This window comes from Diadema setosum, chromosome 3 (assembly GCF_964275005.1).
Source record: "Diadema setosum chromosome 3, eeDiaSeto1, whole genome shotgun sequence".
Taxonomy (NCBI): Eukaryota; Metazoa; Echinodermata; class Echinoidea; order Diadematoida; family Diadematidae; genus Diadema; species Diadema setosum.
The window spans coordinates 4,000,705-4,008,827 of NC_092687.1; the positions used below are offsets into that span (position 1 = coordinate 4,000,705).

At 39.2% G+C, this 8,123-nt stretch overlaps 1 long non-coding RNA gene across 2 annotated transcripts; it reads right to left on the minus strand.

The window, feature by feature from the left end:
- Window positions 1-484: 484 nt before the first annotated feature.
- On the minus strand, window positions 485-4,263 carry LOC140246976 (uncharacterized). 2 transcript variants are annotated; one of them, XR_011902575.1, is made up of 3 exons: window positions 4,222-4,263; window positions 1,736-1,825; window positions 485-1,076 (listed from the first exon to the last, which is right to left on the minus strand). It is a non-coding gene; the product is annotated as an uncharacterized lncRNA (long non-coding RNA). The 2 variants fall into 2 exon arrangements; XR_011902576.1 differs by having other exon boundaries at window positions 1,736-1,822; window positions 4,222-4,257.
- Between the last annotated feature and the right edge of the window lie 3,860 nt (window positions 4,264-8,123).

Genomic DNA, 8,123 nt, shown 5'->3' on the forward strand with positions numbered 1-8,123 from the left:
AGCACAGGTTCATCTGCCCCCAGGTGGTGCTACACAACTGTAAACAAGATCAAGATCATCATAATTTCAACCAGTGCTTATTAAAGAACTTTTTTTTTTAACCACCAAGAAACATGAAATGTTTCACAATATACCTTGGCAGTTTTGAGTTCGATGATGTCCTTTAATACAACTGTTTGTTATTTTGAATGTTCCTTATTCTAAAGGTTGATAGCCTGAAATGGAATATGGCTGAGACTTACAAGCCTTCAGAGTAACAAACCATATTTTGTGGTTTGAATAACAAAACAAGGACCAGTGAACTGTTACCTTGGAGATTATGAATACAGTATTAGCTGTATTTACGGTGTATAATGGACCAGGGTAAGGAAAGAAAAAAATATAGTAAAACATGTCCATAGACATGATGTTCATGGCCAGATTACTCTTGTATATTTAAGTTATAATTGTCCTACAGCTCTCTAGAAACTCAAACTGTGGTGCTTTACAGTGTACATATATACCAGGGAGGTGAGTCACCTCCCTGCATTATATACATACTCACATCATGGACTGAACATTTCTTCCCATGAAAAAGAACAAAACAGGGCTCTGCAATATGTTTTCTGCCAATCTCTACGTGGAGGGTTTTGGATGTTACACGTAACTTCTTGAACACTGGTTCAGTAAAAGGTTGATTATCCCATTATCAGTGCTAATACTGCAGAATAAATGACTCACACAGAATAAGTGACAGGGGCAAAATATCCAAAGGACTCTTCAATATCTTTGAAAAGCACAACGTGCTATTATTGTAGCTAGCACACTTGGATGCATGTGATGCAGCCGAGATTATTACTACCCATGCACTTGTTGCAGCTCTGAAACACTGCTTGCTTCGTGTGTCCCTTGTTTTCTAAGAGTGATGACCTCAGCCTGATGAAATGTGTTTAAAAAATCACTGCCTTGTTTTGTTCACACTTTTCCTCATTGTTGACAGCGAGTTGCTCATCCTTTGCAGTGTATACCCTCTCTTGACATCAAGTTTGGCCTGTCTGCCCTCAGCTGCCATTCCCCTTGATTCACAGAAGTTATACCTATGCATGATACAAGAAATATTGAAGAAATAAGAAATGGGAAATAAAAATGGAAACATTGCACTCACAAAGTCATTTTGTGGACATCTAAAAGGCGTTTTGTGTAAAGGTATGATGGTGCCAACATTTTAATTTGAAAATGAGGGAAATTTCAAACAATCAGTAATATACTGAAGAATTTGTATTACATGCAACTTCATGCGCCAAAATAATACAATGTACCTGAATCATGAAGGCCTGAATACTACTGTCAGGATATATAGAGCATTTTCAGTTTTCAGGGGGCTTGATAAAGAGATTTGAATGTCTAAACTCTTTATTAAACATAATATAAGCCATTGCTGTACAAAACATTCCTTTCATTATGGGTAACTTTGTGTTATGTAAATTTCAATGCATCATTTTTGCTTATAATTTTGTATGAACTGCTGTGAAGTCTTCTTTACTCATTACTATGCCATGCTGTACATTTTCTTGTTCGGTAGGATGAAGTCATTGTACAAGTATCCTCAAATGAGACATCACATCAGAATTTATCCTAAAACAGTAATGACAGATTCCAACAAATCAATATATTCACATTTCAAGCTGAAAGGTTCTACACATTTCATTCTCTCTCTTAACTGGAAATTATCGTACAATGCACAATGTTCACTTACTGTCTGTGTGCACTGGCTGGAATTCTCATGCTGGTGTGAGTCTCGGTCTTGAAGAAACATGGTTTTCTCCTCTTTTTCTTCCTTTCCCTGCTGATAGAACAGATAAAATTGTCTCATCGTGCAGAAGTACAAAAGAGCAATGAGAATTTGCAAAATTACAACCAAACAGTGTAGGAACAAAATGGACATTGGTGTTTAGAAGCAGGCACTTTTTTCTTGATACTACAATAATGTTGGAACACTCTTTGAACTGCTTTCATATCCTCCCCTCTGTAACAAATTAACCCTCTATACAGTCATTCACCTTGCATATTAAAGTCAAATAATCACCAAAGTCTACAGTCTTTTCACATCCTCTTCTCTTTATATTCTATTAATTTCAATCTTCATAAGCCAAAATTTCTTGAAGCAGAATCTATTTCTTTAGTCCAAATCAAATCGACTTAGGCACAGTTGACTGTTGACTGCCCATCAATCCATTACCCCCACTCATATTCATATGCAGACAGGTACAATATTTTTAGTGGTGTACCATATATATTATACAATGTACATTGCAAATCACACATCCATTAGGCTCTCATGTGTCCTGCCTATTGCAAGCACTCTCAACTATGTTTCCTCATCTCCCAAATCCGGAGGTCACTGTGACGTGATGCTTGGGTAGGCCTATGGGGTTACATACAAGTACACTATAGGGTGGCACACACCTTGTAAGTAGTAGAGTATGGTACTATGCAAATTCTGGTATCTAATTGGTAAGTGTCCATAAATACCATTTGTTTAAATGCATTCTAACAAGGCCTATTTGTTCTTTCTACAAACAAAAAGAGCATAAAGAATTGTTGTACTCATAGTTATGACTCCATCAAGTAACTCACTTGAATTCCAGGCCTGGGTAGCTTTCATAAGTGTACCCCTTCAACCACTGGCACTTGTTTTCAACAAAAGCACTGACACATGTAAATATTTCTGCTTGGATATCCTACAGTCAGTTTGCTCATCTTACCCGTACGCTTCTTATCTGAAATTTCAGCCTTGGTGACTATAGACCTATATTTACACACTGTATTACAAAACTTATAAGTTTTACTGGCACTGTTTGATACACTACACTATAGTACTATCATCGCAACTCTGATTACTTGTAGGTACTTGCTATAGAAATGGTTCAATTTCTCTCCCCCTCCCCCCCCCCCTCCCTAAACAGTAGCCCAACCAGATGTGGTGCGAAGTACAGCGACTGGGGCCCTGGGCTGTGTATAGTTACCCAAACAGATGCACTTGGCCCTTGTTCGTTTTAAATCCTAGCTTTTTATTGATCCAGCTAGTCATAAATTGCAAGATTTCAATTGATCCGTCCAAATTCCAGAACAGAACAACCTAAAAAAGCAAGGTCTATTCCACCCAAAGAGGTTCTCCAACCTCTTTGATTCCACCTCCCTGCTCAAAGAAGGTTTTAGACTAACCCCGGGGCACTGTAGGCCCACACCAATATCAATAACGACACGTCTGTGTAGGGGTCGCTGATACGGTTGATACGGTTGATTAGTTCTAACCGTTGGACTAAAATAGTGAAATCGTGGAACATACCCTGGGCCAACTCTTAACTTTCTTTAAGACCTGCAAAAGTAGAACTTCTACTACTTTACTAGGCCTAGAACCTCTAGGCCCTACCTAGATGTAAACCCCTAGCTAGGTCTAGAAACTAGCCCAAATTTCAAATAGGCCTACAGACTATTTTATATACTTAGGCCTAGTACTAATATAGGCCTAGCCTAACACAGGCCTAGACCACAGAGTCTAATGGAGTGATTAGGCCTATCAAAAATAAATTTATACATCAATTAAAAAATTCAGCAAGCTTTCGCGTCACATGGACAGTATCACTGCAAAATAACTAGCCCACATGTACAGGAGGGGAATGAGGCCAAGGGGGTAGGCCTAGGCTATGTAAAATCTAGATGGTTCTAGACTAGCTGGAGTATAGACTGTGCTACGCACATTGTGTAAGGCGTAGCGTAGGCCTAACAGTGTTAGCACCTATTCATCGCCATAGCACTCACCAGCACTCTACCGATAGCTCCTAATCCTGCTTGAAAGTAGCGGATTTGGATAATGAATCGATAATGACTAGCGTCTAGAGTACTTTCAGAAAGTCTAGTTGACATTGACTTTTTTTTTTAAGCTGGCCTATAGACATAAGAGCCCTGCCTCTGGCAGCAGAAAAAAAAAAAAGAAAAGAAAAGGAGCTTGCCAATGCAAGAAAAAATGCTAACACAAAAAGCTATGTGTGGGACTATAATTGATGTACTGTGTGCCCAATGAGTGGTCGCGACGGCCACAACTCTGTCAGTTATAGGAAACACATTTTCCCATTTTTCAAGAAAATTCGTATAAGAAGTAAGTCTAAGGAACTAGCTCTTTTAAATACAAGACACAATGAGTAAATAATGGGATCAAAATCGACAATTTTTGTAACTTACTCTGTTTCGAATCCCCAACGATCGCACAGCAAACCACCACAGGAGAGACACAACACACTGAGCTATATGGAGTATCTCATGCATGCAAAATGCATTGAAAAATGGACAAATTGGCTAGGCTTGTCTTGCCAGTCGCTTTTATAAATACAAAATACAGCAAGGGAGCTTGCAATCAATTGCATCTTGCAATTAATTGCAAGCTCCTTTCTTGCAACAGCAACTTGCGATTGATTGCAAGTTGCAATCGATCTATCTATTGCAAAGTTGCAATAGATATTTGCAATCAATTGCAACTCGACTTTCTTGCAACACCCCCTTAGACTTGGACTTAGATCTAAATATAATTAGGCCTACATAGGGCCTACATGCAGTGAGGTCCACGAGGGGTTTTAGCATGTCGCTGCGACATGCTAAAATTTTTGCGCGACATCCTTCAAAACTTGCGACATTCTAAGCGCCATGCTTGAAAAACTGCGACATGCTGAAAGTAACTAACTCGCAAATGACTTATAGAGTGCTCCATGTTGAAAGGAGCAGCAGTTTGCAAGCGCCAAAAGTTTATCCACAGTCACCGCACCGATCACGACACAACGCGGCTCAACAACAAGCTACAGTCTCGCACAACACCACATCACACACTTACTCACTCGCGTCTCCCTCATAACACACCTCCCTGCTCACATGTACATGCTATGGGATTGCGCTCTGATTCGGGATCCACACACACATCAATTTGTGTGAAGTAACACCTATGCAGCGGCACAGACAGCCGCCTGTATGCATGTGAGAGGGAGAGAGAGAGGACGGAAAGAGAGAGTCGGAGGCCGAGGGAGACTGAGGAAGGCTGACACGTGCTCGCTTGTTGTCACGCTTGTTGTCGGGTTACGCAAAAACAAACGATATGAAATGCATGCCCCCGTTCGCCAAAGGTTGTATTTTTTATATACATGTATATATATATTTTTGCTGCTTTGGTTTGTTTGTTCGTTTGTCTGCCTGTCTGTCTCTCTATTCGCAAAATAAGTCAAAAGTTGGGAACAAATTAGGATGAAATTTCAGGAACATTTGGTTGGTAAAATGGCGCAAGGAACAGATGATTAAATTTTGGTAGTGAGAAGGATTTATGATACCACTGGAATTCAACGTCAGGATATCCAGGATTTTTTCTTAGACTTTGTTTCGTATATTTGAAAGGATTCGTATCAATTCTATAGGAAGCTTGCCATCGGCAATAGCAATTACGCAAAATTAGATGCGTTCAAAGCATTGCCGCAGAGAGAAAATTACCTCCATCTTTCGTTTAAAAAAAATCAAAAACAAAAACGAACGATGGAGTAAGCAAATGCAAATTGTTTAATCTTTTTTTTGGGGGGTAGATTCAGCGGGTTATTTTTTCTCTAAAAAGCCATGCGTTCCATTTGAACCTTTAGTAAGTTAGATTTTACTCGAGCGCCGAAGTTGAATTTATCCCCCAAGGATCTCGTCGCAATACCGAGTTTCCAATGCGTATTCATTTTTGCGTAGCTTTCGGTGCTGCAAAATTTTGCTAGGGCCTAAGTTTACTACTAAACTAATTTCTGTCGTTTCTCACACCTCGTTTGGTACGATTTCTTCCATTTTATATCACTTTATCCGTTCCCTTTATACTTTGAAGTATTTAAACGTAATTCCGTGTCTCGCACTGTTATGTTTGTAACGGCGATTTCTTCGCTTCGCTGCAATACTTTTTTTGAATCGAAGCGACGGAGCTCGGAGTTTGATCCCAGCAGTCGCTTCGATGTGCTGTTTGTTGTATTTTCTAAATAAAAATGTTTGTGTTGTTGGGAGGTGTTGATATTTTGTATTTGTTATTTATTTTCCTAGGTATTTATCTCGAGGGATTAGGGCCTATGCGTGTTTCTTAATGTTGATAGGAAAAGGTTAAAATGATCTTGAGTGATGTCTGAGGGTGATGATGATAATTATGCTGGTGACTGGTGTAAAAAGACGGATTCCTGTGAATGCTGAGCGTACGTGACGTTTGTTTATTTCCCTTTCCCTCTTACTCTTCTTTCCCCTCTCAAGAATGATAAAAAAAGAAATTACATACACCTCACAACAAAAAGAACCACGTGCTATAGCAACCTTCGTAAAGTTCAATCTAAATGTTCAATATCAGCAAAGAATAAGGGGAAAGCACGAATGACAATAAATAAAAGCGAAGAGATCGTGTATGCAGTCTCTTCGGCTAGAAGAAACTTGACACCCCACCCCTCTCCCTTGTGAAAATTTCCACAAAAGCAGGTGCCACACCCAGGTGCGGGCCAGACGAAAGAATGCGCGCACTGGAATAAACAGCGTGTAAATATCCTGGAAATGTCGATCGAAGAACCAGCTCATTAGTTGAATTAAAGGAATCATTGCAAAGATATCATGATTCTATTTCTATAGCCTTTCTTTTGGCGCTTAGTAGGAAACATCGAACAGTCGATTATAGTGTACTTGATCGAATATCTAATGTTCCCTGAACAATAAAAAAAGGATTGATTATTCAGTCAATTAAAAATGCAATCACAGAAATACATGAATTAAAGGTCTCGTATGACCAGACAAATTCACTACGAGTAGGTCCAATGAGATGCAGTCATCACCTGGTTAGACAGTAAAATACAACGTGTAATGACAATTAATTCCAGTTCACGCTCATCAAAACTGCTTATTACTTTTCAAAGTTTTGGCTATCAACATTCGTTCGTGGGTGTATTTTGTTTGTTTGTTTTGTGTGTTTTTCCCTCGTGAAAGGCGTAATGATTTCTTCGTATCGAACGTAAACTGCATGTTTACCGTAAACAAGCCATTCAGCTCAGCTCAGCTATGGCGCATTCGATCCATCGAACTTGCAGTAACCTCTTACAGGCAGGATCGAGCACATGGCGCATTCCTTTAAACTTGAACGTGAAGCCACGTGTTTGCATCGGCGCTTCCACACACAGCGCGGCATTTTGCGATCATCGTTATAGCAGAATTTCCGATTCCAGTCAGGGGAAAAGGAATTGGAATACTTCTGAAAATACTAATATTTAAAATCCAATAAAATAAAAAAGCCTGAAAACAACGCATGATTATGTTTAAATAGTAAACAATAATTGAAAACACAGAACAGAGTTTTGCATCCGCTCACACAGAAGCTCTCTTGAGAAGATGAAAGCATTCCCCGTCCCCTGCTAGATAGTGGAAGCTTCCATAATCAGCCCAGCAAGTTTCCTTGCACTTGTAACACATTCATGGCGAGAAAGCAATCAATCAACGCTGAACATTGCGTAGTTTGGCATCTTTATCGTGCTGGTGACCAGCTCGATCCTTCGGCATGTGTCATAACGTGATGTTTAGAGCCTGTAGGCCTCATAAGTCGACGAGTTTAATTCAAAATAGCAAAAAAGAAAAAAAAAAGGAGATTGAAAAAATACGAATTCTGGTGGGAAAATACGAATTTTGCAGCTGCTGAGTACTAATTTGTGCTTCCAAAGGTTGGCAGCTCTGTACTTTGGAAATTTAATTTCTCTCTGACACAATGTACACCTTTCAAGAAAGAAAATTAAGTGAAATATTGATGAAAGGCTTATTGTGGATAGAATTACCCAGATCTGAGTTTTTGTTAAATGTCATTCAAGTTAACTAAACGTCTGTTAACCAGTAGGCTGCAAAAGTGCAGTTCTCACTTTTCTACACTCATCTCATCTACTTTGTGAGTACACAGTTATCTTGGCATTTCAATGTGAAACTGAAAGTAAATAATATTAAAAACAGTCAGTGTGCTGTACTGTAGTACAAGTTCAAGATGTCCTTGTCATTTATCATAGCATCCCCATTGAGGAGTATATCTATTTAAGATATATTCAAAAGGTCTTATGAGTAAGGAGTGG